Consider the following 26,637-nt stretch of genomic DNA (forward strand, 5'->3'; position numbering starts at 1 on the left):
TGGGTGGTGTTTGGTGCAGATAGCTGGGAGTTGTTGTTCCTTCTGGGGTTGAGTTCAGCTGAGTCATAGCAGTGGGTGGTCGGAGATCCAGGGTCCCTGGTGCTGGTCGGGTTGCAGACGGGCTTGCCTTTGGCATGCCTTCCGTGCACACCAACGCACCTGCTGCACGTGCAGCGGCCGCCATTAAATAGGGAAGGGAGAGGGAAGTGCAGCTGGGAGGTGGGAGCGGGAACTGGCTGGGGGAGGGGCTGCGGGGAAGCAGCGGCAGGAAAAGGGCAGCGAAAACGGGCATGGAGGACAAAAAACAGGAAAAATAGAAGAAAGACAGCAGAATAAAATTAAAGGCAGAAAATTAAGGCACAATGAGAAGAAAACAAAAAGACAGACAAAAACAGAAAACGGGTACACACACGCAACAACGGACTAGCAGAAGAGCAAGGCTCTCCCACTGGACCACCAGGGATGAGGCGCAGGCAGGAGCAGGTGGGTGGAGGAGGGCCTCGACACCTATCTTAGAGAGAGGTGTAGGGCGCAGTGGCAGCAGCAGAACAGCAGAGGTGCTGGGGAAGATAGCTAGGTCTCTGAGCAGGAAGCAGAGGTCTTGCTCAGATGTCCAAACAGTGGCCGACATTAAATAGGGAAGTCGGGAGGGAAATGCAGCCTGGAAGCGGGACGGGGTACCAGCAGGGGGGAGGGGCCACGGGGGCAGCATCAGCGGGAAAAGGGCAGCGAAAACGGGCACCGAGGACACAAACAAGGGCACAAAAATAGGAAAAATAGAAGAAAGACAGCTAAATAAAATTAAAGGCAGACAATTAACGCAGAATGAGAAGAAAACTAAATGACAGACAAAATAAGAATACGGGCACACACTCTCCCACTGGACCACTAGGGATGAGGTGCAGGAGGGCCTCGAACACCTACCTTAGAGAGAGGTGTAGGGGTCAGCGGCACAACGGCGGAGTCGCTGGGGCAGAGAGCTGGGCTTCTGACCAGGAGGTCCAGTTCCCCCATAAACCTGCTCTTGATTTGATTTGATATTTATAATGCGCAGCAGTCAACCGGAGGCATCAAGGCGCTAGAGACCAGCCGTACATACCAAGGATAGTAGACAAAGACAGAAAAACTCCAGCTAGCAGCTAGACTGTGAATAGCCAGGTTCTTGATAAGAAGAATACACCACTTGTGGTAACTCCACTGGTTTTCTCATTTTTTTATTACGACATCCACATTTCATGATAAATGCATTATTTTTGTTAGGACAATAACACTGTTGTTAATTCCTCAGTGAGATTAACAGACATTTGATGCACACACTTAATTCACTGTGTATACTTTTTTTTAACTCAATGTTATCGTTAGTTTTGCGCACAGGCAGTATATTTTTTGTACAGCACTGCAATTGTAGTCAAAGGGTTACTTGGAGTTTGACGAAAACCTGTTTAAAGGCAGAGCGCCTTGACTAGCATTAACATACCTTAAAAAAGTTCCCTTCTCCTGAGTGCCCAGTAAAAAATCATTCACTTGACATGTACTTTTCTGTAAACTCTCTAAAAGGTGTCTTTTCAGAGAAAAGATTAAACAGCTGCATGGCAACCCCTCAGTGGCAAAAGTGGTATGGCAGTTCAGATGTATTTTTATTTGCTTATGCTGTCTTGCAAATGGTGGTGAGTGAATTTATTGTACCGCTTGTTGTTTCTTGTTTATTTTTGTGTTACATAAATATTTTATAGGAACTAGTTTGCTGGGACTACGATTGTTTACTTGATCTACTTAAAATCGACATCTGCTATTTTGCAATCCTTTCTCTAATATTTTCATCTGTTGTCACTACGTTAGATTTATCGTACGAAATCAGAAGTTACAGGCAATTTGAGCAATAAACAATTATCTTTTAAAACTAGACACATCTGTCAGCTTTTTGATGCGAGTCCCTAAGAAGTAGACTGTTTTCACTGTGACTAATTCGAATGGCAATTTTCATAATAATAATATGCATTTCAACAAATAATCCATGCCAATTATCCAATACTTTTCCACTGATTAATTATTTTTATGTAAGTTTTTCTAAGATAGTTACACTGCCATAGTCTAAATTATATTTCAGTTCTTTCTACACTACACTGCGTTTTCTTGGTAAAAACTACTGCAGCCCACATTTTTGGGTGAACTTACGTCCTTTGCCTGCTGATGCTTTATTTTGTACATTAACACCAAAAGAGAGGCCAAGAGCGGGGACAAGATCCCATATTCCTTACAAAGTGTTCACTGAGTTATTTGTAGTGATAGAGTCTCCACTACAATCGGGTACTTCTTAATTATATTATAGTTTCAATCCCTAAAAATTAGCGATAATTCTTAGTACTTTTTCTACCCAATCTAGAGAAACAAATTTAGTGCCTCCACCCTGCTGCAATGGGTTTGATAATCTAGAGAAGGAACTTAATACCAATTGAGATCACCTCCAAAATAGGTTCTTTTGGCCCTTCAGCTTTGTTTATCCTCCTCTAATTTTTGCCAATTTTATGAGAGAAAGGGGCATGTTACTATCCTAGGCAGAAGAGAAAAGCATATCACATGAAGGGAATTACCTCTGAAGGGAAACATGCACTGCAACCTATGGGGATGAGGTAGGAAGGAAACAGTATGTCAGGACAGAAGGAAATCCAGTCCAACCTGATGGGCGTTCAGATCTGCCTGCACCTACAAGTGGCACTTGAGGAGGCAACTCCGCCTTCTTCATGTTCAGCTCGAGGGCAGATACAACCTTAGGTAGGATGAATAGAAGGAAAATGTTCCTCCGGGCTTGGGTATCCCCACAAAGGTGAAATAACAGCTCTTATACATTTTAAGAGCGTTAGAAATGAAAGCAAATTGTGCACCAAGACAAACCTGTGAAGCTGCAGCACACAAAACAAGTGTGCATCCAATCATCCAAGCTGCTGTCCACAGACTAGCAGCACATAAATCACCGAAGCCAGAGACTGGCAGGCACTCAGACACAGTACATGTGGTATCATACACTTTCAGCCAACCCACATATTCCAGTTGTTAATTTGCGGGCGGCATTATCTGTCATCACATTCCTAGACCTTCCTGATTGCCTGCATTGGCAGAGAGCGTCCACCATGTGGTCCTCCCATGGGGTCCCCAAGTGCTCTGTGCAGGAGCCCAATGCATTTGTATAAATTAGAGACTTGAAAGGCGCTACAGGGTTCTGAAATCACAATAGGGTGAAAAATGAACCACAAAAGGCTGGATTTGAACTCAAGCTATATAAAAAAACAGAACGAAATAAGACAGTATTGACTTGTCTTTGCAAGGCCAAGTAGTCAATCACTTGCTTCTGGCAGGGCGATGATTGTTCCAGCATTAAGAGACATGCACTGCAGTGCAAAGCTTTCGCCACCAGTGCGGACTGATGTGAACCGAGGAATGTTCAGCAAAGCTCTGGCCATGGACCCGAGTTCATATAGAGGTTGGTGTATTATTGCTATCTCGCTTTTCACAAATGCAGGCACAGTATGATACATGTCTTGATGATTTAATGACAGAGCTTTAAATGTAACGCATGCCCTAACAAACTGGCAAAGTGTATGGGCCAAGAACTGGGGCCATGTGCATCCTGTATGGCTACTTTGTCATCATTTCGGCCACCGTGTTTTGAATCTGCAGGAAATGGAAATATCTTTATAGGCGGGTGTTTCAGTAGCTAAGCTTCGCTCCAATCATAGGTCATGCAATGGAGGTCACGTGATTTTGAGGCTGAATGGATTAACGTGCCCAAAGAGCCTCAGTTAATGTGTACAGGCAATAATCATGGCCTTCATCTGTGCTTCCATTTACACGTTTGAATCAAAAGAAGTACCCAGGTTTTTCACTTTAGCAGCTGAGTCAAGTTGCAGCTGTTTAACCCTTTCACTGCGGCGGCTATTCCGGGGGGGGGGGCCACGCGGCGCTCCCGGGCCGTGACGGAACCGTTCCGACACCAGCACAGCCCACCCGAGGGGCCTGACGGAACAGTTCCGTCACAAGCGTGGGAGGGGTTAATGGGGCTAGGGTCAACCGTGGCACATTTGTTAACTTTAGCACACAGCAAAAACTGTGTTGGCATCATCACAGGGGTAGCAGTAAACGTTTAAAATATATGGTGGCGTTTTTACTATTATTTCCGGCAAAGCTGAAATGCGTAAAAGGAAGAGAACAGAAATGCTCCATATTTACAAAGATATTGAGCATTAATACTAGCTCCTTGTGCTAGTGCACTGTGTGCTCCTGCCTAATGTCAGCGCAGGCACTCTTGCACCATAGTGCAAGGGTGTCCGCTCTATGGGCAGGATTCTTTTGGCGCAGGAAGGAATACCTTCCTGCACAAAAACATCCCTTAGAGGCATTTTCCTCTTTCTATGTGTGCTACAGAATGCAGCACATGTGGAAAGATAAAGTATCGAGGAGAAATAAAGGTTTTCTCATTGTGATACCTTGGTATGGCAGGCGCACCATTATGGCTCAAACCCAGGTTTACAAGTCTTTGTAAATCTAGGTTAGCGTCAAAATACATGGGTAGATGTATGGAAATGTCAATGCTTATTAGACCCAAAGTAATGCATAGCAGTATTATGAATTGCCTTGCGTTACTTTGTGTTTACTAACCATGCACTATTTAGTAAATGCCGAAAAGGATGTTGCTTCGGGCTGAGCCACAAAAGTAATGAAACACCAATGCAAAATTGTAATAAATCTGGGCCTGGATTACTTTTCCAATCTTCTGTCAGAAAAACTGTTACATTTTGGCAATCTACTACTGACCAGCAGCGACATTCCAGAGACCACCATCTCATCTACTAATGTGAGAAGGTAACTTTGCTAGGAATGGTAAAGGACTATCCACTTGATTTAGTGTGAATTTTTTATTTTTTTTATTTATTTACCATTTGTAAGCCGCGACAAATCATCCCCAGGGTGATCTCTCGGTGCCCGGCAATACTGAGAGAACAGGCCCATTAGCTGGCCTAGGATCCTAAAACAGCCAGGTCTTAAGGCTCTTTTTGAAGTAAACCAGGGATGTACAGCCCCGTAATGCTTCGGGTAGCCTATTCCAGTGGAAGGGGGCCAGATAAAAAAGCCCGCCCTCCCATTCTCACTTTGTTGATTTTGCATGGGGCTAAGAGATTTTGGTTACTGGATCTTAATTGATGCCCCGGCACATATGCTCTTTTTTTTTTTGTAAAAAAAATGTTTTATTAAAAGAAGAAAAAACAACATACAAGGCAAAAAAGGAAACAGTGTACATGGACATGTGTTCACATAGGAGGACACCTAGGTACGATATTATACAATAGTTCAATAGTACATATTGTGGGGAGGGGGCTAGCGGGGGAACAAATTTAAGGATAACAAAGAGCACACAACACATGGAATGCCGGATCAGGGGGACAGAGGGACTTCGGGGTCGTCAACGAACGGAGGCGCACATAGATTTCCACGGTATGCGTTCCATTGGCTCCAGATACTATTCCATTTTCTAGGTTTGCCCCGCGCCACATACACAGTCTTCTCTCTGAACATACACCAGTCCATATTCTCCTTCCACACCGACACCGTGGGCGGGCGCTGGGAACCCCACAACTGCGCTACATCTCTTTTGGCTATCATATACCCAAGGGTCGCCCACTGCGTCTGGGCCACACTATAATCATTCGGCTCCCACACATTCAAAAGGCATCGCCTGGCCTCGGGCTGCAGCACCACCCCCGTGACTCTACTCATCACTGCATGCACATTATTCCAGAACTGCACCACCTCCGGACACTCCCAAAGTATATGGAGGAAAGTTCCAAGCATCCCACAACCACGCTTACATAACCCGTCCGAGGAGTAACCCATGCGAATCAAGTGCGGACCAGTGATATACACACGGTGTAAGATTTTGAGCTGAACGAAACGGAGACGGGCAGGAATCACAACTTCTTTAGGCGAGGATAATGCAGCTTGCCAATCCTCATCGTCCAGCTCCAAACCATCGCCGGTCCAGACCTCCCTAAGACGCACCAACAGATCCATTCGGGTGTTAATCAACTTCTTGTATATCAGAGAAATGGTACTGTCGGGGACGTGGCCGTCAAGGATCCTATCTTCAAGGGGGGAGGACTCGGGGACGACAGTACCCGCAGGGAGAACCAAACTCAAGGCATGGTGAATCTGTGCGTATCGGTAAAATTCCCTGACACTTAATTCATATTCTGTCTGTAGTGCCGCAAAGGTCTTGATTTTGCCTTTGACCCAATGATCACCCACGCAGCTAATACCAATCATATCCCATTTTTCAAACCCTTTCGTTTTACAGAGACATCCCAACCGTTCAGAAGCATACAAGGGGGTCGCACGAGTCAATCGATCTTCCCATCCCACAGACGCATTCGCAGCATGCCACACGCGTAAAGCAATCTTGGTAGGCCCAGATAAATCCTTGCCTGCTGCCTTGGAGTAGAGCGCCCTCCTGTAGTCCCCACCCGGTAGCAAATACTTATCCATCTCGAATGCCGGGTTAGGAGCAGGCGCATATGTCGCATGGTTGATCGCACTCAGTTGCGAGGCCCAATAGTAACGCCTAATATCCGGCAACGCTATACCCCCATCATACCAGGGAAGAGTGAGTTTAGCGAGGGAAATACGCGAGCGTCCATCCCAAATTAACCGTCTCTGCAGGCTCTCAACCTCTCTAAAGTAGCTCACCGGAATAATATCGAACGTATTCTGAAGCGCGTACAAAAACCTCGGCAGGGTCATCATTTTAAAAAGGGCTGCACGCCCGAGCGGCGATAGCGGCAACCCGCGCCAGGGCACAACATCAAGTCTCAATCTTTGAAGGGGGGGAGCAGACTCTGTTCGTAGCGAGCCGCAGGGTCCAAAGATATAAAAATCCCCAGGTACTTAAAGCCCGTCGGAGAGACCCGAATGGGGCATCTGCGAGGCAAGGGGGGGGACCGCCCGAGAGCACGTACACACAGGATTTAGCCCAGTTGATAACGAGGCCCGAATTTTTCCCAAACGAAGTGAGCACATCGAACAAAACATTCAGAGATTTTCAAGGGGACGTGAGGTACAATAAAATATCATCCGCGTAAAGAGAGACGCGATCCTCAAAGTCCGGGGACAACTGGATCCCCTTAAGCGAGGGCTCCCAGCGCAACCAGGCAGCCAGCGGTTCAAGGGCGAGCGCAAAAAGCAGTGGTGACAATGGGCAACCCTGTCGCGTGCCCCTCCCGAGAACAAAAGACGCTGAGACCCGACCATTCACAACTACCTGCGCCAGTGGCTCCGCATACAAAAGTTTCACCCAGCCGATGAACCCGGGGCCGAATCCGAATTTCACGAGAGCGGCCCAAAGATAAGGCCACTCAAGAGTATCGAAGGCCATCGTAGCGTCCAATGAAGCCAAGATGGCCAGTTCATGAAGAGACGCCGCCCTCGCGAGAACACCTTGCAAGCGTCGCAGGTTAAGCGCCGTATTACGGTGCGGGATAAAACCGGACTGATCCGGATGGACCAGGTGGCTGATAACGTTCGTCAGGCGGTTAGCTAATAACTTAGCCAGAATTTTCGGTTCAGCGTTTAGAAGCGAGATTGGTCTATAAGATGAACAGCGATCCCGTGGCTTCCCCTCCTTATGAATCACTACGATAGTAGCAAGACGCTGGTCGCGTGGGAGGGAGCCAGCGTCGCGGGACTCTAGAAACATATCACGAAGATATGGAGCCAGTTTGTCTGGGCACAATTTATACAGTTCAATAGGCAGACCATTTGGACCCATGGCCTTGCCAGAGCGGATTGAACGAATGGCGGTAGCCACCTCATCAGCCGACGTATATTTAACAAGGACCCCCTGAGTGTGATTCCTAGATCAGGGAAAATAATATATTTGAAAGGCAACGACCTAGGCAATTAGTATTCGGATAACAATAATAATAATAAGAATAAACAACTGGCTATGGCTTACTGAAAGAGTTGGATTATTTATTAAACAATAAACATAAAATAGCAAATCATTCGCATGACATCATCATAAAAGTTACTAATCATACATAACACGTAGTTTATTAAAACAATTTCACAAACCAATAAAGGTACAAATTAAAAGTTATAGTTATCTATAATAGATAAGTGGCGAGAATGTGTCTCTACGCGCGTTTCGGCGGCCAGCGCCTTCTTCATGGAGTAGCCACACAATTTTCTCAAGATCTATTTTATAGCACCGTTTAGGTTGATTTTTCTGTTTCTTAATGTGCTTCTTTTGTAAATAAGTCAGAAGCTGGTTACTAGGAGGATGAATCATTAATTCCCGCCGACCGGAACCCTTGGTATGGAGAAGTGCTGGATAGAAATCAAAGAGTCGAGTTCTTCACAAGTGATTTCTAGGCATCTATGGATTCAATATTATTGTTTTCAATTTCTTGGTCCCAACTTGTGATCTTTTGATGCGATCTTTTATAAGTTGAGGTCTTTTGCGTTGCTTCTAGGGAAGCTGGATCTTATGTTCCGGGTGGTTTTCAAATAATGTTGTTGGAAGGGGTAGGTAATGTTAAAAGATCTCCCTGCCTCAGGATAATGGGCAGAGCTCAGTACGTCCGGCGGCGGGATGGTCCGTCTAGTGATTCAAGAGCGCGCGAAATGCGGGAAACGATATCAGCCGACAACACCGCATCCATCAGGTCTCTGTCAGCCGCCGACAGGCAGGGCAAGGCAATATCGCGATCTGTCAGAGACTGGAGCATATACAGTTCGGAAGTGTTCCGCAAAGCATTCAGCAATCACAGCCGGGTCAGTCACGCACACTCCGTTCAGGTTTTCAAAACAGGAACTACACGACTCGCCCTTTCTTTCTTGTCCAGCCACGCAATCAATTTACCCGCTTTATCCACAACATCATACAACCTGCCCTGCTGTTCCCTGCTCATGACCTTCGCAGCATCAGTAACCAGGGCCTTATAATCTAATTGTTTTAGGCTGAGGGAATGAAGTTTGGCACGGGACACTCCGCGCTCCAATTCACTCTCCAGTGCGGTTATCTCTGCCTCCAGACGGACCACCTCTTCATGCTTACTGTTCTTGGCGGTGGCGATCAAAGATAAAGCCTGCCCACGTAGCACGGTCTTAAACGCCTCCCACAACGATACAGCAGATGACACAGACCCCACATTTTCTACAAAATAACAATCAAGGGATTTCACCAATTCGGTACGGGTCTTGGGATTGCGAAGAAACCAGGGGTTTATAGGGGCGACCCATCCCTCATTACTCATAGTAGTATCCATGCTAAGTCAGACTGGGGAGTGGTCGGATATGCCCCGGGCGAGGTGCCTCACCTCCCCAACGGAGGAGGACAGCGCCGCCGGCAGCAGAATATAGTCGAGTCTGGACAGACTGCCATGGGCTCCAGAGTGAAAGGTGTATTGCGCTTGATCCGGGTGCAGCAACCTCCAACAGTCCACCAGACCAAGTGTCTCCAGGAACCCACTCAACCATGATTGCGACTTGGGGAGATCCCTGGGGGGGTAGCGATCTATGTCACCGGAGACAACCGAATTGAAGTCTCCGCCTATCACCAAAATGCCCTCAGGGAGTCCCAGTACTACACGCCCAAGATCAGCAAAAGTCGAGGTCTGTAGATCTGGCGGGACATAGACAGTGACGAATGAGACCGTCCTCCCCCCCATCTACCAGTGAGAGCGGCATAGCGCCCCCTATTGTCAAGAAGCACATCATCGATTGCCAAGGGGAGGGAGGACCTAACGAGGATACTCACACCCCTAGAACCAGAGGTGAATCCAGAGTGTGCCACCAGATGATACCCTCGCCGATTCATGGCATGGCACGTGTTCCCAACCAGATGCGTTTTACTGCAACAACACAACATCGGGGGAGAGGCGCCGCAATAGTTGCAACACCACACCCCGTTTTATCTTGTCCCCCAACCCATTGACATTCCAACACATTAGTTTCAACCCACTAACCCCATCCCAAAAAGATGCGCAGAGTCCACCCCACAACGAACACAATGACCTAATCAAGAAGAAATACGATACTTTGCCTTGAAAGAGACCCACAAACACCCAAGAACCCCCCACCACCCCCCAATAAGAACCCGTTACAACGCCCCCCATCCTGCACCCCTGCGTTAGACTCAAAAGCCACCCCAACTTGCAGTGTGCCTGTCGCCCCGTCATTAAACTAGTCTACGGAAAGAAACCCCAGAGGAGGAAAGAGTCCCACTCCCCCGCCACGCTCGGGAACATAGCAATAAGACACAGTAATAAAAGAAATATCGAACCCAGCCAAATAATACGTGAATGTTCAGAAATCAGGAAACATAATGTCACTCTTATTCCGGTACACCGCCCTCAGCTCCACCCGGATGCCCGGTTGAGTCAGTCTGTTTGGGGAGGGTATCCAGCCAGTCACTAACCCTGTCAGGACGATCGAAGAAGAAAGTCCGGTCTTCATATTCGACACGCAGCCTGGTTGGAAAGAGCATTGCATATTTCAGGCCCAAGTCTCTCAGCCTTCGTTTCACTCCCTGAAACCCCAGCCTTTGTCTCTGAACAAGCTGCGTGAAGTCCGGGTAGAAACTCACCGTCGTGTTCTCGAATCTTATGGGGCCACTTACTCTCGAGGCCTGTAGGATGGTGTCTCTGTCCCTAAAATTGAAGATCCTGGCGGTGATAGGTCTCGGCGTGGCGCCCGACTTCGGCTTTCCGCCCGGCACTCCATGGGCACGCTCCACAGCAAAGAATTTGCTCAGGCCTGTGGGGGCCAGGTGATTCAAGACGATGTCCTCAACGAGAAGATCAGTTGCCAAGGCACCAGAGGTTTCAGGGACCCCGATAAGGCGTATGCTGTTGCGCCGGGCCCTATTTCAAGCATCCAACTTCCGTCTGCAGATCAGAGACATTGGTCGTGAGGCTAGAAGTCTTCAGGTCCAGAGACTTGACCCTTTCGTTGGTCTTCGACAAGTCAGCTCTGATCAAAGTAACATCAACTGCTACAGTGTCTATTTTGAGAGCGAGAGCCTCGTATTGCTGACCAATGGAAGTCTGCATATTGGCAATGGCGCCCATGACGTCCTGCAAAGTCAATTCAGCCAACGCAGTCGGATCGTCAGTGGGGCCCTCAAAAGCTCGACTGGCACCACCGGGGGACCCCTTGGGTTGGGTATAGCGATCCATGACGTTGGTTTGAATCGGTCCCCCGCATAGAGGCGTTTTAGTCTTCCGCTTCTCGTTGTCAGGCCTGGTGGTCATGTCGAATGGTGAGCCCCGAGGGGCCCATCGAGACCTGGTGAAAATGGCCGCTCACCCCCAGACCACTGCAAATAACGAAGGTGGGCTGAAAGGTCAGGAGCAGCAGCTCAGCCCAACACCCAAGCCCTCAGGACAGGTGGCGTATAGTCAGGCAGCAGAGTTAGGCAGGACCCCGATGGGGGAGCGAGGCAATCACGCTATCAGAGAAGGCAGCTGCCCAAAAACGAAACCGAAAGTCAACTCAGGGCAACAGGGGAAACCCCTCAGGCCGCTGTTGTTCAATTACTCCCCGGCGTCTTGGCGTGCCAGCTCCCGGTGTCGCCGTGGGGTGGGCCTCCAAAACTCCGATCGGCGTATCTACGGTTCCCGAAGTCCAAATGAAATTTTGAAAACAGCCAAGGTGTCAGCTGAGGTTCATCTGCAAGAACCCGTGGTCAAAGTCAGGATATCTTTCAGGATATATGTGGAGGGCAGCGAGGGACCCGGGAGCCCTGTGCTCAAGCGGCCATCCTGGATGCGCGCGTAGCTCCTCCCTCCGGCACATATGCTCTTACCTTCTTTTTTAGGTATGCCGGACCCAGGCCTTGCCTTGCCTTGAACACCAGGATCAAAAGTTTAAAGACTGCTCTCTTCTTAACAGGCAGCCAATGTAGGGACCGCAGCAGGATGAATGAATGCTACCATGTTTGGTAGAGTTATATCTGAAATAATCTAATGAAAGGCTAGTGTACTTTCACAGAAAGGTAAGTATAGTGACTTAGTATGCTGGAAAGCACCTAATTTACGTCAGGGATACTAAACATGTGGGCACTGACAATGTGACCCCTCGGCTGCTTTTCTCGGATAGATTACATCTTCATGCTTCAGGCCCATGTGTCTAGATTTGGATCACCCCCCTGTGGAGGTTCAGCTATTGGGCTTTAACAGTGATTATCTGTCACCTCCTAGAACTGAAACTTGGTACTTGCGGGATATGATGATGCATGACAAGTTGCATGAATGCACAGATCAATACTTTAAGGCGAATCAGGGATTGGTCGAGTCAGCTCTCTCCCGCAGGGGGAGGGCTCAGGCACTTATGGGGGAAAGAAGTAGGACACAAGTTTGCAATGTTTGGCACTCGAAAAGGAGATAGAGATTTGGAAAAGGTGGCCAAGTCTACAGACACTGCCACAGACTGCTAGTGTGCCAACAGGACTTGCGGGAGCTTGCAAAGTATTTAGCGCATAAACATGCCTTGGCGGCACAGCGTTGCCTCTACCATGTGGGCCAAAAGGCCAGTAGGCTTTAGCATGGCTTGATGAACATGACAAGGAACGCTCATGGGTATTGTTCATATTGGATGAATTGAACGTCCAGCATACATCTAATGCAGCCATAGCAGTGGCACTTGCCTCCTACTATGAGGCTCTCTACACTCCTAAGTCTGTCTGGACGACAGCTGAATGCACTGATCTCCTCAAAGATCTACCCCTACAAGAGTTGACCACCGCCAACCGTGAGGCATTGGAGGCGGACAAGATGGAGGAGGATCTGACACAGGCATTAGGAGATCTGCAGTCAGTAAAGGCACCGGGCCCAAATGGCCTGCCGGTTTAATTATATAAGGTGTTGACCAGCATAGTGGCTAAACCCATGCTCGAGATGCTCCAGGAGGCATATAGGGCTGGCTGCCTACCAGATGATTAAAGGACGGCAACTGTGGTCATTGTACATAAAGAAGGCAAGCCCCCCTCTGACTGTGGGTCATACAGACCGATATCCTTGTTGAACATGGAGGAAAAAGTATTGGCAGAGGCCCTTGTGGCCGGGTTGAAGGGGGGGAGGGGGATGGAGGGGCGTTTCATCGCTTGTGCATCCCGATCAGTTGGGATTCATGCCCAGCAGAAGCACTATGGAGTGCCTAATTTGATGGAGTCTCATGCAGAAGACCCAGCTGTCCTTCTGGCCCTTGATGTTAGAATAGCTTTTGACTTTGTAGATTAGCTTTAGTTATTTGCCATGCTGGGGAGGTTGCCGGTGGATGTGATTGGCAGCGTGGGTGATCAAAAGAAGCATTGCAAGGGCTTAAGGTGCAGTAAACCCCCCACACGCCCCGGAGGTTACAGACTGGGAGGCGTACCTGGATTGGTGCCAGGGGGCAGAACAAGTGATATACAAAGCCAGAGACTGTCCCAAAAATGTGGGAGAAAGTAATGGGGACCTGGCAAGACTGAACAAGCAATGGGACGATTATTGGGAGGGGAGGGAGGTGGACAAATGTGGAAGGTCAAGACGCTTCCTGCATATTTGTGGTCCGTAAAAGCGCTGTTTTTGACTCGATGGGAATGTTTATTCTTCATTGAACCAAAACTAAGTGCTGTATATATTGGCAGATGTTCAGGTGCGTAGCTTCAAAGGGGGGGGGGGGTCTGTGGTGTTACAGCCCCCATATAAATGTATACGGTAGTAAATAGCTGTGTACAGGTGCTTTAAGTCGGGTATAGTGAGGTGATTGTCAGATGTCACTTGAGATTTTTACATATACGTGCAGACAAAAACACACACACACTTTCATCTCTGTTTTAAAGGTCTTAAGAAAATTGTTATTTTACAAAATATTGAGTTTTAAGTTCCCCCTCACAATCCACACTTTTCTCCCTTCGTACTGCTCCTTCAGCCCCACTCCTGCTCTGCTTTTAGTATAATGTATTTTAAACAGCGTGATTGTGGGAAACAATGAAGCTCGAACCGTCCCCAGTCTTATTGACCAAGCTACACCCCTGCAGATATTACACCAGAAGAGAGTGGCAATTGTGGGTTTTGCACTGCAAGTTTCTTAGTGGAGAAGCCCTTCTTATGAAAGATGCAGCCATTTTGGTAGAGAAACACTGTTGGCCTGTCCTATTTCAAATTAATGCACATTTTCAATTGCTGCTTTACAGATAACCTAAAACTACGACAATGATGGATGGATATTCCCGAACTCAAATTCTGAAGCCAGATTATTTTCAATCATGATTAAATTTCATCCCTGAAGTTTCAGTCAAAGTCTCCTGGCAAACTAAGAATTGTCTATGTGTCGTTAGCATAAGTATGCATCCCTAACTCTATGTGTTAATGTAACTGATGCAACAACCGCATATCTATGATTAAAATTAGCAGCAACTGGAACTCTCCCCTAGAGTCACCCTTCTAGACTTACTGGAAGATTTGTTGGGGCAGAGACTGGAGCTCACGTTCATTGGGGTTGCCACGTTGATCGCCAAGCTGGACATTGCCCGAAAATGGAATTATAAGGACCCTCCCTCCATGGCTGTATGGCGGGCTGCGGTTGACTGGTGTGCTCAACAAAAACTGCCAATTTACACAGCAAGGTTTGTGGGAATATCATGGCCTGTGTCTGGCTGGCTGATCAATGTATGTACTTGAAAAGTGGTGATGTCTGTGACATGGTTGTTTTGACTGTACTGTCATATGTGTTTTATAGTAAAACAATAAACTTGCTCAGGAACAGAAAAGTAGCAGCAACATGAAATAGACCTGAGAAAAACAACAGGTCATAGGGCCCTAGATAGATTTCAACCCTACAAACTAATCACAGCAGTTGGTTTGGAATGTATACCATAAAATGCCAGTCCCACCACCCAACCACTGTAGAATGGGTTGTATTAATTTAGACATCTATTGATATATTTAGATATTTAGGTACTGCTTTTTTGAAAAAGTACATTTATAAGCCATAAGCTTGAACTTTGTGCCTTTCTGAAGAAGGAAAGAGCTGATGCGGTATTTCTTTGGAGACCTGGCTACATGCTGAGTCAGGGCCCGACATGTGAACAGGAAGGGTAGGGGGCTTGCTATTATACTTAAGGAGGCATTTAGATGCTTCCATGACCAGCTACAGTTTCCTGATTGCAAAAGTATGGCATTTGCCATCTCCCTGACCCCAAATCTCCCCTTCTTAGGTGTGCTTCTATATCAACCCCCGGCCCATCTGGCCAAATCCCACAGGTCCTCCCTGAGGCTATCGCCAGTCAGGCAATTAATAAACTTAACTTCACGTTACTGGGCGATCTTAATGTGCACCTGGAAGATCCCTTATGTTCCCCAGCCTCTGGGCTTTAACACAATCTCTGAGCAATTCAACTATTACAAAAAAAGTACCCGGCCCAATGCATGAAAAAGACCATTTGCTCTGTTCTATCTTCAGTAATGACTGTAGGAGAGTAGGGTCTGCTATCCTATGGTCACCCCAAATTTTTGCTTTTTTGCTTCACTGGTTTATGACTTAATGTGGCTGTGGGCCTGCTAATCAGACCCACAGCCTGCTGTTCTCTCTCTAAATTGTAACCCATGTACTTTAGGTGCATAACGAAATTGGAACTGGTTCACCTTATTGGCCCCTGTAACAGTGTGCCCAGGTACCCAGGGCATAGGTGCTTCCAAGGCCTACCAGGGGCTGCAGCATGTATTGTGCCACCCCTGGCCTGGCCTCCATATTTGACACAACTGGCTGATCACTCAGCTGGGGTAAGTCGGTGTAACCACCCCTTACTTAGGTGCAGTATGCCTATACCTAACCTAAAATGGACACATATGTTCCTATAAGTCACTCCTATGGAAGGCCTCATCAATCCTGGAGGCAGAGTGCTTGGAAATATGTGAGATGGTGCTCTGGCATGAGCTGAGCCTGTCTGCAGCTTTCGGAACCATGTCCTTTAGCTGTTTCATGATATTGCCATACCATATACTCTTAAGTGCATTACGAACCTCGCGGTTAAATGCTATCTTAGGTTTGGCTTTATCAAAACATGTCGAGTAAGGTGTCATATGAATTGGAATACTACCCCCTCGCCAGTTCTGGCGACGGGGGTAGCATTCCACCCTTCTAGAGGGACACGACATGTACCTAGCCTGAACCCCGGTTAAAGTTAAACAGAGCCTCAGCATCACAAAATGGATGCTGCCACCACAGACACAAGTCTGACCTCCTGCTGCTGGGAGTCCTTCCAGCGAGGGCAGCTTGGACAAAGGGTTTCCTGCCTGGGGAGGTGCTAGCACCACCACTCCAGACAGGATTTTGTGTATTGGGTAGGACAGGGCTGAATAGAATCAGACATGCCTGGGGCACACAAGGTGTCCCTGTGCATAGGCCAGTTCAAACCGGTGCTGGGGCTTTCCAGCCCCAGTCCTGGCGCGAAACTGGACAAAGGAAAGGGGGTGTAACCACCCCCCTTCCTGGTTCCACCCAGAGGAGGGACCTAGTAGGTGATCCGGCCCCCCAGATTCGAATAAGAGTGGGAGCTGTGTCCTGAGACTTTAGATCATCCTGAATCAACTTGAAATAAAGAAGAAGACTGGACTTCGACGTTCTGCTGCTCAGAAGACGGAAGAGAATCTCCCTTGTGGCCAAGGAGTGACCACCCTGTGAACACAGGCACCAACCAGCAACTCGACGTCTGCTTTGCCACCGCCTCCCGCCGGAGCCCGAGCCCAGAGCCTGACAAGACCCAGACTCCCAGACTTCTCACCGCCCGATCCACAGTCCCTGCAAAGAAGGGACCCGTGGAGGCACCGAGAGACGTGGGACCGGACATCTTGGAAGACCCCCGAAACTCTGACTGCGCAGCATCAGAGGCACCCTCGACGCCTTGCTTTGGGGTTTGAGAAGCCCCAACCTCAAGCAGCCCTTGCACCGAAGATGAGCCCCCCAGCATCTCCACGATCTGCGTGGGGCCCTTTTGCATCGTGCCACTCGACGCGCCTAACCGTCCACTTGCCACGCGGCTAGTGGCCATCTTGGCGACGAAACCTACAACTTTCACTGCAGGTCTGATTGCTCCAGACTTGCCCTTGCTCCTGTAAAAAGGAGCCCCTGCTCTGACCTTGCTGGTCCGAGTAACAAGCCTTTCTTGATTCCTGCATGGCTTACATTAGCCAAGGCCTGTTTGCTTCTATCAAGTCGCCGACACCGCCAACAGCGAGAAGCCTGCGTGGGACAGCTCGTGACCGACTCCTGGACGTCTTCGACCCCTCGTGTCCACGTGGCTGCAGAGAGAAGCTACACCTCGACACCTGTTTGCACCCAACATCGCCTGGTTCCTCTCTGGTTCCACGGTAGTCACTGGCTAGTGACTTTGAACATTGTCCCCTCTGCTTTCAGGTCTTCACCTCTTCAGATCCACCCTTGGATCCACCGGAACTCTTCACATCGAGCCGCCTGCAGCATCTTCAGCTCCAAGCACCATCGACCTGCGTGACGAAACCCGACACTACTTCGACCCTATGCACCCGCTTCCTGTGGGTGAGGTAACTCAGCTCCGCCGGTGTTCCCACACTGGTACACACCTCTAGTGTCTGTGTCTCAAGTTTCAGCTTTCTAGGTCACTCGGAAGGTTCCTTTATAACTAACTTTGTACTTTTTACGCACCATTGACATTGCATTGGTAAAGCGTGCACTTTCCGCACTGCTCCCGAGTCCTGCGGGCCTTTCCCGACTTCTTCACTGCTAGTCCCGAACAGCTCCAGCGATTCCCCAGGCCCTAGGCCTCTTCACTTTCCCCATAGTGGTTCTTATACCACTATTTTAGTATATGGTTTAGGTGGCCCCTAGGGCTCATCCATATTGTGCAACTTTTGTGTATTTAAACTGTGTTTTGTTTTAACGCATTTGCTTCTGTGCTCATAAAGAGTATCAGGGATATTTGTAGTAATAAATTCATATATATTTTCAATATATATCTGTGTGGTGTCCTTTCATTTGGTATTCAAGGGATTGTGTATGGTAAAACAGCTTGCTTCACATGCCTTTACAGAGTTTAGCCTAAGACTGCTTAGTCCATGCTACCCCTAGGATAGCTTGTTTATAAGGTTGACTTTACAACCTGCACCATAAGGGTTGCTTGGCATGATACAAGGTGATCACTAGAACTAGTGAGCATCATATATCAGGCCAACTTCTCACATTGGTGAGCAGCGGATTGGGATTTGAGCTTGCTGTTGTTTTACCATTACAATCTTTGAAAATATCATTTGAAAGATCATACAGGTACCTGATAGGTACACTAAAACAAGACTAGATATACTTAAGTTCTACTGAACTTAGTTGTTGTAGAGGATAGGGAGTAGCACACCCTGACTACAACTACTAGATAGGTTTTGTAGGAAAACACCAGTGTAGGTAGATTGCAACACATCCACCACACTAGAGCAATGTCTGGAGCAGAGGGATCCACTGGACTCCTCTCTGTTGAGAGTGACCCTCCAAGGAAACCATCCAAATTTGCTACCTTTCCATTTAAGGAACTGAGGCAACTGTGTTCCATGAGAGGAATCAAAACAGGTCCTTCGCCTACAGCAGGACACCTCAGAGAGCTTTTAGACCAGTCTGAAGCTCTAAGGGACTCCAAACCAGGCCCCTCAGGGACTGGAGATGGAGGATCCCCCACTGAAGATGATAACTCTGATGCCCCTGCCCCTGTAGTTCAGGTAGATGAGGAAAACCAGACACCTGGGAATCCTCAGCCTGAGGAAGAAGAAGAGGAGGAGGAGGAGGAAGAGAGTGAATCTGATGATGGGACTAGCCAGGTGTTAGTCAGCAGGCTTAACCAGGCTAACTTAAGCTTATTTGGGACTGAAGGTGGGTCCAACCCATTCAGACCCCCAAATGGACTTAACCAGGAGCATAGGAGGAGGAGGAATCACTCAGGTGAATCCAATACCTCCCATGTTTCTAGAGGTTCTCATGGCAACTCCAGAAGGGAGTTGACTAGCCCTCAGAGAAGGGAACATGAGGCCAAAATGAGAGAGGCTGAACTTAGGATCCAGAGACAAGAATTAGAAGTTGCCCTGGCCAAAGAGAAACTTGCTAGAGCAAGGCAGCCTAGAGAGAGTGGGTTAGAACCCACTGGTGGCAGCACTATCCCTACGGATAAAGACAGGTCCTATGACAATAGAAACCTGAGTAAGATTGTGCCCCCCTACAAAGCTGGGGATGATATCCACAAGTGGATGACTGCACTTGAGAGAGCTTGCAAAGTACAGCAGGTTCCTCAGGAGCAGTGGGCAGCAATCTTGTGGCTCTCCTTTGAAGGTAGAGGCCGAGACAGACTCCTCACAGTTAGTGATGGGGAGTCTAGAAACTACCTGGTCCTGAAGAGTGCTCTGATTGATGGGTTAGGCTTAACCACTGAACAGTACAGGTTAATGTTCAGAGATACCCAGAAGACACAGACTCAGGACTGGTCTGAATTTGTTGAATGTGCCACTAAGGCTCTGGAGGGCTGGTTGCTGGGAAGTAAGGTTACAGACTATGAAGGATTGTACAATTTGCTTATGAGAGAACAGATTTTAAATAACTGTCAGAACCAGCAGTTGCATCAACATTTGGTTGACTCAGATCTAACCTCTCCCCAAGAATTGGGAAAGAGGGCAGACAAATGGGTTAGAACCAGAGTTAAGCAAAAGAACCAGAACCAGAACCAGGGTGGTGACCAAAAGAAAACAGACCAGAAGGGTGGGGAGCAGAAAGCTAAAGACCAGAAGTCTTCAACAGGGCCCCAAACTAATACTGAGGGTGGGTCCCAAACTTCCAAGAAGAAGAAGAAAGAAGGTCAAAGAAAACCCTGGTGTAGCTTTTGCAAAAACACCACTCACTGGACAAGTGATTGTAAAAAGGGTGGAGCCACCAACACTGCAGCCCCTAAGGCACCTGCACCCACTAGTACAGCTATCAGTGTTGGACCACAGACTAAGGGGGTAGTGGGTATCACCTTGGGAACTGATGGAGATTCTGACCTAGTCAGAGTCCCCACACAGGCTGTTCTGATCTGTGATGGGGAGATTGATTTCTCCCCTACTGTCAGTCTCAATAATTTGGGCAAGTACAGACAGACACCTTTAATTAATGAAAAAGTGGCTCAAGCATACAGGGACACATGTGCCAGTGTCACTATGGTGACGCCTAGCTTTGTGGACCCTGGACAGTACATATCAGGTGATAATTACCTGGTGACCAATGCCAGCAATGTCACTACTACACATAGTGTGGCAATTGTTAACTTTTCCTGGGGAGGGGTAACTGGCCTAAAAAGAGTTGTGGTTAGTGCTGATCTCCCAGTAGAATGTTTGTTGGGCAATGACCTGGAGAGCTCTCTATGGTCAGAAGTTGAGTACAGGACTCATGCAGAGATGTTAGGGATATCATCACATGTCCTTGCTGTGACCAGGTCACAGGCCAAAAAGTGCCTATCTGAACCTCAGGTCTTGGATCCTGGAACAATGGACCAAGTACCTTCCAAGACAAGGAACAGGAGGGCAAAGGATGTGCCTTCCCAAATGCCTACAAGTGAGGATCAGCCTTCACAGGAAGATGATACTGAGACCCCTGAAGGAACTGTCCCTATAGAACTTGAACCTGATCAGGTTGAGTTTCTGGGGACAGGGGGACCTTCTAGGGCAGACTTGGGGCAGGCTCAGTTATCCTGTCCTTCTCTTGAACCCCTCAGACAGCAGGCTGCTGCTGAGGCTGCTGGGAATGCTCAAGGTACCCATAAGGTTTATTGGGATGATGGGCTCCTTTATTCAGAGGGTAGAGACCCCAAGCCTGGTACAACCAGGAGGTTGGTCATACCTCTGCAATTTAGGGGCTTCCTTCTTACCTTGGCACACGATATTCCATTAGCAGGGCACCTAGGCCAGAACAAAACATGGGACAGACTTGTCTGTCACTTTCACTGGCCTCACATGTCAGAAGATACAAAGGAGTTTTGTCGCTCCTGTGTAACCTGCCAAGCAAGTGGCAAAGCAGGTGGGACCACAAAGGCCCCCCTAATACCACTACCGGTGGTGGGGGTGCCCTTTGAAAGAGTGGGGATTGACATTGTTGGTCCAATGGATCCCCCTACAGCATCTGGGCACAGATTCATACTGGTGGTGGTGGACCATGCCACCAGGTACCCAGAGGCAATTCCACTTAGGACCACAACAGCTCCTGTTGTGGCCAGGGCCTTACTTGGAGTTTTCTCCAGAGTGGGGTTTCCTAAGGAGGTAGTATCTGATAGAGGTGCCAACTTCATGTCAGGTTACTTGACAGCTATGTGGAAGGAGTGTGGTGTTAACTATAAGTTCACCACTCCCTATCATCCACAATGCAATGGGCTTGTTGAGAGGTTCAACAAGACCCTAAAGGGCATGATCAAAGGATTACCTGAGAAGCTCAGGCGAAGATGGGATATCCTTCTGCCCTGCCTTCTGTTTGCTTACAGAGAGGTCCCACAAAAAGGAGTTGGCTTCAGCCCCTTTGAGTTGTTGTTTGGACATCCTGTAAGAGGACCCCTATGTCTGGTGAGGGAAGGATGGGAGTTACCTCTCAAAAAGCCCAAGCAAGACATAGTGGACTATGTACTTGGTCTCTGCTCCAGGATGGCTGAGTATATGGAGAAGGCCTCCAAAAACCTTGAGGCTAGCCAGGCTTTACAGAAAGCCTGGCATGACCAAAAGGCTGTCCTGACTGAGTACCAGCCTGGACAGAAGGTATGGGTGTTGGAGCCAGTGGCCCCAGCAGCACTCCAAGACAGATGGTCTGGACCCCATACAATCATGGAGAAAAAGGGAGCGGTTACCTACTTGGTGGACCTTGGAACTCCCAGGAGCCCTTACAGGGTGCTCCATGTTAACAGGCTGAAAGCATATGTTGACAGGGCAGACATGGGCTTGCTCATGGCTACAGATGAGGGGCAGGAGGAAGAGAGTGACCCTCTCCCAGACCTGCTGACTCAGAACCCTGAGGATGGCTCAGTTGATGGTGTGGCCTTAGATGGCAGCCTCACTGAACATCAGCAACATGACTGTAGACAGGTTTTGCAGTCATTCCGACACATGTTCTCCCTGACACCCAGTCAGACTAACTGGTGTACCCATGTGGTGGACACTGGTGATAGTCTTCCTGTAAAGAACAAAATTTACAGGCAGCCTGACCATGTCAGAGACTGTATCAAGGCTGAGGTACAAAAGATGCTGGAGTTAGGTGTCATTGGGCCTTCAGAGAGCCCCTGGGCTAGCCCAGTGGTTCTGGTCCCCAAACCTCACACCAAAGATGGGAAGAGAGAGATGAGGTTCTGTGTGGACTACAGAGGACTCAATGCTGTCACTAGGACAGATGCACACCCAATTCCAAGAGCAGATGAGCTCATAGACAAATTGGCTTCTGCCAAGTATTTGAGCACATTCGACTTGACAGCTGGCTACTGGCAAATCAGGTTAGCTGAGGAGTCTAAAGCCAAGACAGCATTTTCTACCCCCAGTGGGCATTACCAATTTGTGGTGATGCCCTTTGGTTTGAAAAATGCACCTGCCACCTTCCAAAGGTTGGTGAATCAAGTCCTTACTGGGTTGGATGACTTTTGTGCAGCATATCTGGATGATATTGCTGTCTTTAGCTCCACCTGGGAGGATCACCTGGTCCACCTGAAGGAAGTGCTAGAGGCTCTGCAAAAGGCAGGCCTCACTATCAAGGCAACCAAGTGCCAGATAGGGCAGAGTAAGGTTGTGTACTTGGGCCACCTTGTGGGTGGAGGCCAAGTTCAACCACTGGAGAGTAAGATTCAGACCATAAAGGACTGGACTCCTCCAACTACCCAGACTCAGGTCAGAGCTTTCTTGGGCCTGACTGGGTACTACAGGAAGTTTGTTAAGAACTATGGGTCCATTGTGACTCCTCTTAATGATCTGACATCCAAGAAGATGCCCAAAAAGGTTCAGTGGACAGAATACTGTCAAAAGGCATTTGATGACCTGAAGAAGGCCATGTGCTCTGCACCTATCCTGAAGAGTCCTGACTACTCCAGAGAGTTTATTGTCCAAACAGATGCTTCTGAGTTGGGAGTGGGAGCTGTGCTTTCACAACTTAATGTAGATGGTCAAGACCAGCCCATTGCTTTCATTAGCAGAAGGCTGACCCCCAGAGAGAAACGTTGGTCAGCCATTGAGAGGGAGGCCTTTGCTGTGGTGTGGGCCCTGAAGAAGTTGAGACCATACTTGTTTGGCACTCACTTCAAGATTCAGACCGACCATAAGCCCCTCTTATGGCCTAATCAGATGAAGGGTGAAAACCCCAAACTGCTCAGGTGGTCCATTTCCCTACAGGGGATGGACTTTACAGTGGAGCACCGCCCAGGGACTGACCATGGTAATGCAGATGGTCTCTCCAGGTACTTCCACTTAGAACATGAAGACACAACTGGTCAAGGTTAGTCTAATGTCCCTGCGTTTGGGGGGGGGGTTGTGTAGGAGAGTAGGGTCTGCTATCCTATGGTCACCCCAAATTTTTGCTTTTTTGCTTCACTGGTTTATGACTTAATGTGGCTGTGGGCCTGCTAATCAGACCCACAGCCTGCTGTTCTCTCTCTAAATTGTAACCCATGTACTTTAGGTGCATAACGAAATTGGAACTGGTTCACCTTATTGGCCCCTGTAACAGTGTACCCAGGTACCCAGGGCATAGGTGCTTCCAAGGCCTACCAGGGGCTGCAGCATGTATTGTGCCACCCCTGGCCTGGCCTCCATATTTGACACAACTGGCTGATCACTCAGCTGGGGTAAGTCGGTGTAACCACCCCTTACTTAGGTGTAGTATGCCTATACCTAACCTAAAATGGACACATATGTTCCTATAAGTCACTCCTATGGAAGGCCTCATCAATCCTGGAGGCAGAGTGCTTGGAAATATGTGAGATGGTGCTCTGGCATGAGCTGAGCCTGTCTGCAGCTTTCGGAAACATGTCCTTTAGCTGTTTCATGATATTGCCATACCATATACTCTTAAGTGCATTACGAACCTCGCGGTTAAATGCTATCTTAGGTTTGGCTTTATCAAAACATGTCGAGTAAGGTGTCATACGAATTGGAATACTACCCCCTCGCCAGTTCTGGCGACGGGGGTAGCATTCCACCCTTCTAGAGGGACACGACATGTACCTAGCCTGAACCCCGGTTAAAGATAAACAGAGCCTCAGCATCACAAAATGGATGCTGCCACCACAGACACAAGTCTGACCTCCTGCTGCTGGGAGTCCTTCCAGCGAGGGCAGCTTGGACAAAGGGTTTCCTGCCTGGGGAAGTGCTAGCACCACTCCAGACAGGATTTTGTGTATTGGGTAGGACAGGGCTGAATAGAATCAGACATGCCTGGGGCACACAAGGTGTCCCTGTGCATAGGCCAGTTCAAACCGGTGCTGGGGCTTTCCAGCCCCAGTCCTGGCGCGAAACTGGACAAAGGAAAGGGGGTGTAACCACCCCCCTTCCTGGTTCCACCCAGAGGAGGGACCTAGTAGGTGATCCGGCCCCCCAGATTCGAATAAGAGTGGGAGCTGTGTCCTGAGACTTTAGATCATCCTGAATCAACTTGAAATAAAGAAGAAGACTGGACTTCGACATTCTGCTGCTCAGAAGACGGAAGAGAATCTCCCTTGTGGCCAAGGAGTGACCACCCTGTGAACACAGGCACCAACCAGCAACTCGACGTCTGCTTTGCCGCCGCCTCCCGCCGGAGCCCGAGCCCAGAGCCTGACAAGACCCAGACTCCCAGACTTCTCACCGCCCGATCCACAGTCCCTGCAAAGAAGGGACCCATGGAGGCACCGAGAGACGTGGGACCGGACATCTTGGAAGACCCCCGAAACGCTGACTGCGCAGCATCAGAGGTACCCTCGATGCTGTGCTTTGGGGTTTGAGAAGCCCCAACCTCGAGCAGCCCTTGCACCGAAGATCAGCCCCCCAGCATCTCCACGATCTGCGTGGGGCCCTTTTGCATCGTGCCACTCGACGCGCCTAACCGTCCACTTGCCACGCGGCTAGTGGCCATCTTGGCGACGAAACCTACAACTTTCACTGCAGGTCTGGTTGCTCTAGACTTGCCCTTGCTCCTGTAAAAAGGAGCCCCTGCTCTGACCTTGCTGGTCTGAGTAACAAGCCTTTCTTGATTCCTGCGTGGCTTACATTAGCCAAGGCCTGTTTGCTTCTATCAAGTCGCCGACACCGCCAACAGCGAGAAGCCTGCGTGGGACAGCTCGTGACCGACTCCTGGACGTCTTCGACCCCTCGTGTCCACGTGGCTGCAGAGAGAAGCTACACCTCGAAACCTGTTTGCACCCGACATCGCCTGGTTCCACTCTGGTTCCACGGTAGTCACTGGCTAGTGACTTTGAACATTGTCCCCTCTGCTTTCAGGTCTTCACCTCTTCAGATCCACCCTTGGATCCACCGGAACTCTTCACATCGAGCCGCCTGCAGCATCTTCAGCTCCAAGCACCATCGACCTGCGTGACGAAACCCGACACTACTTCGACCCTATGCACCCGCTTCCTGTGGGTGAGGTAACTCAGCTCCGCCGCTGTTCCCACACTGGTACACACCTCTAGTGTCTGTGTCTCAAGTTTCAGCTTTCTAGGTCACTCGGAAGGTTCCTTTATAACTAACTTTGTACTTTTTACGCACCATTGACATTGCATTGGTAAAGAGTGCACTTTCCGCACTGCTCCCGAGTCCTGCGGGCCTTTCCCGACTTCTCCACTGCTAGTCCCGAACAGCTCCAGCGATTCCCCAGGCCCTAGGCCTCTTCACTTTCCCCATAGTGGTTCTTATACCACTATTTTAGTATATGGTTTAGGTGGCCCCTAGGGCTCATCCATATTGTGCAACTTTTGTGTATTTAAACTGTGTTTTGTTTTAACGCATTTGCTTCTGTGCTCATAAAGAGTATCAGGGATATTTGTAGTAATAAATTCATATATATTTTCAATATATATCTGTGTGGTGTCCTTTCATTTGGTATTCAAGGGATTGTGTATGGTAAAACAGCTTGCTTCACATGCCTTTACAGAGTTTAGCCTAAGACTGCTTAGTCCATGCTACCCCTAGGATAGCTTGTCTATAAGGTTGACTTTACAACCTGCACCATAAGGGTTGCTTGGCATGATACAAGGTGATCACTAGAACTGGTGAGCATCATATATCAGGCCAACTTCTCACAATGACCACACTTGAACGTTCCGGATCCGCTACCTGTGATATGATCAGACCAGTTTATGATTCCCATGGCAGACCTTCCTCCTAGGCCAGTCACCTGGAGAGATCGCAGCTGGTCAAAATTGAATAGTGAGGAATGGAAATATGCCCTTAGAGTTTCGAGTCCTGATTTGGGTAAGGATCCTCTATCAGCTAATGATAAGGTCACTCAATGGATTAAATACTACCAGAACCAAGTTATCCCTGTAAAGACTCATACTCGATGAGCCAAGGACAAATCTGCCCCTTGGTACACTGCCAACCTCCTGATGCTAGACAAGAATGCAAAAGA

This window comes from Lissotriton helveticus, chromosome 8, assembly GCF_964261635.1.
Source record: "Lissotriton helveticus chromosome 8, aLisHel1.1, whole genome shotgun sequence".
NCBI lineage: Eukaryota > Metazoa > Chordata > Amphibia > Caudata > Salamandridae > Lissotriton > Lissotriton helveticus.